The sequence below is a fragment of the Salvelinus sp. IW2-2015 genome, linkage group LG13, assembly GCF_002910315.2.
Source record: "Salvelinus sp. IW2-2015 linkage group LG13, ASM291031v2, whole genome shotgun sequence".
Lineage (NCBI taxonomy): Eukaryota > Metazoa > Chordata > Actinopteri > Salmoniformes > Salmonidae > Salvelinus > Salvelinus sp. IW2-2015.
In genome coordinates this window covers 39,799,471-39,805,259 of record NC_036853.1, presented here as the reverse complement: position 1 = coordinate 39,805,259, position 5,789 = coordinate 39,799,471, and positions in this window count along the sequence as shown.

Genomic DNA, 5,789 nt, shown 5'->3' with positions numbered 1-5,789 from the left:
CTCAAATTGAGACATCTGTGGCATTGTGTTGTTTGACACAACTGCACATTTTAGTGGCCTTTTTATTCTCCCAGCACCTGTAATGATCATGTTGTTTAATCAGCTTCATGATATGGCCACACCATGGTCAGATTACAGCTGTTTGAAGCTGGTGGACCAACACCGAAAGTAAAAGGCTCAAGCCCAGAAAACACAGCCACAAATTCAGAACAGATGCCGCTAAGGAGTGAGAAATCATTAGGCGATTATCACAGCCAATCACAACACTGACAGGTAAGTAATACTGTGAAACATTACACAATTACTGCAGATATATTCTGGAAATTCTGGAATTACAATAAAGATCCTGTTTGCTACCTATCAACACGGACTGATCCTTTTCAGTTGAACTTCCACCTGACAGGTGTGGCATATCATGAAGCTGATTAAACAACATGATCATTACAGGTGCTGGGGAGAATAAAAGGCCACTAAAATGTGCAGTTGTGTCAAACAACACAATGCCACAGATGTCTCAATTTGAGGGAGTGTGCAATTGGCATGGTGACTGCAGSAATGTCCAACAGAGCTGTTGTCAGAGAATTTAACATTAATTTATCTACCACAAGCCGCCTCCAATGTCATTTTAGAGAAATAACAGTACGTCCAGTACTGTGGCRGTCACGAAATTTAGTCAGCCGATGATTGTCAAGCAAATAACTGTTGGTCTCAGGGGAATTGACCGTTAATAACAAACACATTTAGCATCTCCTGGCTTTCACACATACCCTACAAGCCACCGATGTAGACTTTTGGAACATCTACAGTTTAGAAAGTCAAATAAATCCATGTAATATAGCCTACACCTGCACAATAAATCAATTATTTATTTTAGACATGTGTAAAGAAACATGATATGAAAAAAATGTAGTCCATTTCAGAAGAACAGAAAAGCATACTCGGAGTTGTCCTTACGTTAGGTCCTGATCTGGCTATGCCAAATTGCTGTGGGTAACACTAGCTCATGATTTGCTTAAAGTGGCATTTTATAGTAGTGACGCACCGATATGACATTTTTGGCCGATACCGATATCCAATATTTTCCTTGCCAAAAAAGCGATAGCGATATTTAACTTTTTTGCGGCCTTTTAAGCATTCTAGTACAGTTAAATAGTTAACGCACACACATGGACGCAGCGGTATAAGGCACTGCATCTCAGTGCAAGAGGCGTTACTACAGTCCCTGGTTTGAATCCAGGCTGTAACACACCCCRTTCTGAATATTCCCCAAAATGTGCAACCCTAACCACTAGCATCAAAAACCTTTACGCAATGTGGYTGACGCAACAGATCAGAACTTTTAGCTTAAAATGTTGATAGCCTAATAGTTTATTTCTTCACATTATAAGCGCAACAATGCACACATGGGAGTAGGCTATAAGCACAAATGTTCTATTAGCTGGAACACCCCATAATCAAAAGTGACCTGCTTTTATTATAAAAGATGCATTAAGGTGAAAATGATCTACCCCAAACTTGATACTCACACGCTGCTTATGCCAGTTAGGCTCTACACCCCTTGTAAAGGAGATTAATGTGTTTAATTTAAAGAAGTTATTGGCCCCTTCGGTTGTGACGCAAACCTTATCAAAACATAGGTCTATGGGTGCGACTATGATTCGAAAAAGTCACACAAAAGGAATTGATATATAATTTCAAAGTGACAGACTAATATTGTCACCCATCAGACTATTGTTGATTTAAATCTCGTCTTTACATATACTAAATAATAATAACATTAAAATAAATAGTTGCAGTCAGAAGTTTACATTACACTTAGGTTGGAGTCATTAAAACTCGTTTTTCAACCACACCAAATTTCTTGTTAAAACAAACTATAGTTTTGGCAAGTCGGTTAGGACATCTACTTTGTGCAAGACACAAGTAATTTTTTCCAACAATGTTTACAGACAGATTATTTCACTGCATCACAATTCCAGTGGGTCACAAGTTTACATATACTAAATTGACCGTGCCGTTAACCAGCTTGAGAAAATCCAGAAAATGTCATGCTTTAGAAGCTTCTGATAGGCTAATTGACATCATTTGAGTCAATTGGAGGTGTACCTGTGGATCTTATTTCAAGGCCTACCTTCAAACTCAGTGCCTCTTTGCTTGACATCATGGGAAAAACAAAAGAAAACCAACCAAGACTCAGAAAAACAATTGTGGACCTCCACAAGTGCGGTTCATCCTTGGGAGCAATTTCCAAACGCCTTGAAGGTACCCGTTCATCTGTACAAACAAAAGTAAGCAAGTATAAACACCATGGGACCACGGCAGCCATCATACCGCTCAGGAAGGAGACGCGTTCTGTCTCCTAGAGATGAACGTATTTTGGTGCGAAAATCGCAAATCAATCCCAGAACAGCAGCAAAAGGACCCTTGAAGATGCTGGAGTAAAACAAGTCCTATATCAACATAACCTGAAAGGCCGCTGAGCAAGGAAGAAGCCACTGCTCCAAAACCGCCATAAAAAAAGCCAGACTACAGTTTGCAACTGCACATGGGACAAAGATCGTACTTTTTGAAGAAATGTCCTCTGGTCCAATGAAACAAAAATAGAACTGGTGACCATAATGACCATCGTATGTTTGGAGGAAAAAGGGGGAGGCTTGCAAGCCGAAGAACACCATCCCAACCGTGAAGCACAGGGGTTGCAGCATCATTTGTGGGGTGCTTTGCTGCAGGAGGGACTGGTGCACTTCACAAAATAGATGCATCATGAGGATGGACAATTATGTGGATATATTGAAGCAACATCTCAAGACATCAGTCAGGAGGTTAAAGCATGTCGCAAATGGTCTTCCAAATGGACAATGACCCCAAGCATACTTCCAAAGTTGTGGCAAAATGGGCTAAGGACAACAAAGTCAAGGTATTGGAGTGGCCATCACAAAGCCCTGACCTCAATCCTATAGAACATTTGTGGTGGAACTGAAAAAGCGTGTGCGAGCAAGGGGCCTTACAAACCTGACTCAGTTACACCAGCTCTGTCAGGAGAATGGGCCAAAATTCACCCAACTTATTGTGGGAAGCTGTTGAAGGCTACCCAAAATGTTTGACCCAAGTTAAACAATTTAAAGGCAATGCTCCAAATAACTAATTGAGTGTATGTAAACTTCTGACCCACTGGGAATGTGATGAAAGAAATAAAAGCTTAAATAAATCTCTACAATTATTCTGACATTTCAAATTCTTAAAATAAAGTGGTGATCCATTTTCATGCCAGCCAGGTAGGCTAGACTCTTGTTGTAAAGATAAGCAATGTGCTTAATATTAGGAAAGTTCCGTGACTAATTACCGTGACTWAACGGTCACATGGTATTTGACTGCCTTCWWGACCGCCGGTGARGCGGTAATACGGTAACTGTAACAGCCCTACGTCCAACCGGCCTCACAACCGCAGACCATGTGTAACCCCACCAGCCCAGGACCTCCACATCCGGCTTCTTCACCTGCGGTCTCATCTGAGGTCAGGAACCTGGACAGCTTATGAAACTGAGGAATATTTCTGTCTGTAATAAAGCCCTTGTGGGGRAAACTCAATCTGATTGGCTGGGCCTGGCTCCCAAGTGGGTGGGCCTATACCCTTCCAGGCCCCCCCATGGCTGCACCACTGCCCAGTCACGTGAAATCCATAGATGAGGGCCTAATTTATTTTAAATAGACTGAYGTTCTTCTATGAACTGTAACTGTAAAATCTTTGAAATTGTTGTTTGTTGCGTTTAAATTGTTCGGTATATTTTATAATTTCTTAATTTTTATTTTATAAAAATGACATTCCCCCGCCCGTGTTAAATCTTCAATTATYTAAAAAKGTGTAAACTCAGATTCTTATTCGCATGTTGTAGCTTAGACCCTATTTTAAATCATCTGCGTTTTGTTACAGTGGGGAGAACAAGTATTTGATAACCTGCAAAATCGGCAGTGTTTCCTACTTACAAAGCATGTAGAGGTCTGTAATTTTTATCATAGGTACACTTCAACTGTGAGAGACGGACTCTAAAACWAAAATCCAGAAAATCCCATTATATGAYWTTTARGTAATTAATTTGCATTTTACAGAAATTCATGTTAGCGGGCAATATTAAACAGCGCTGTTTATGACTTCACCCTATCATATCCCGAGATTAGGCTGTCAATACTAAAGTGCCTATAAGAACATCCAATAGTCAAAGGTATATAAAAATACAAATGGTATAGAGAGAAATAGTCGACGCGTCATTTTTCCTATAATAACTACAACCTAAAACTCCTTAACTGGGAATATTGAAGACTGGGAATATTGAACCACCAGCTTTCATATGTTCTCATGTTCTGAGCAAGGAACTTAAACGTTAGCATTTTACATGGCACATATTGCACTTTTACTTTCCAACACCGGTTTTTGCCTTATTTAAACCAAATTGAAAAGGTTTCATTTTATTTGAGACTAAATAGATTTGATGTATAATATTAAGTTAAAATAAGTGTTCATCCAGTATTGTTGTAATTGTCATAATATATATATATATATATATATATATATAAAATCAGCAACAGCTTTTTTGGTCCTCCAATAATGGTATCGGTGTTGAAAAGAGAGTTCAACCGCTGTGTCTTTTGGACGCAGAGTAGTGAACGGATGATTCCACATGTTGTTCCCTGAAGCTGGAGAGGTGGTTGATGGGCTTTCTGGAGACACGTATGCTAGAAATCTGCATGCGTATACGCACATCCCTCTTTGGTTTGCGCTTAGTGGGACTATCATGGTTTCTCGACAGACACAAATGCACCAAACACCTCCGAAGGCTGTATAAGCTATTTGACCAAGGAGAGTGAGCATCCAGCACCACCCGGCCTCCACCCAAAAATTGAGATTCTGGGTGAGTTGACGCAGAGTGAAGAACAAAGCAAGTGCTCCAGTAATGTCGAACTCCTTCAAACTGTGGAAGAGCATTCCAGTGCAAGCTGATTAGAGGAATCAAATGTATGAAGCTGTCATCAAGGCAAAGGTTGACTACATGAAGAATCAAAAAAATATTATTTAACACTTTTTTGGTTACTACATGATCCATGTTATTTCATAGTTTTGATGTCTTCACTATATATACAATGGTAGAGACAGTAAAAATTAAAATCCTTGAATGAGGTGTGAAACTTGACTGATACTGTATATTTTTAAAACAAATATTACATGATTAAACCATGTTTGTAAGCTTTTAAATGACAGAAAACTCAACTGTTCATCTTGTCCAGTGATGAAGACATGGATGTCTCATGGTATGGTGGAGTATGCAAAATGGGTAGACTTTGAGCACCTTTATCTCCTGAATGTTTTGGCATTCAGGTCCAAAAAGTAACTTTCTGACCAAATCTTCCACAGGCAAACATGTATAGAAAGTTAAGTTTGAATCAAAAGGGATGCTGTCAAAAAGTGATTGAATTCAAATGGATTTACCCGGCACCTATATTTCCCATTCATTCAAGATTGATTTCTGACCTGCAGATATCTAATAGATTTGCAAATGGTGTGGAATATCATGACATGTAGCCTAACCACCGGACAAATTTAAATTTTGATGATGAACTATCCCGTTAAACAGCCAAGTCCCTATTCAAACACTCTTCAAATGCCTCCTCCTTCCTCCCTCAAAATAATAATTGATCTCACATGGTTGTATAGGTGCGAGCATGGCCTTCCACCTTCATGACATGTGAGATCAGTGATTAGCCYATTTCAAGGAATAAAGAAAGTAAGGATGCAT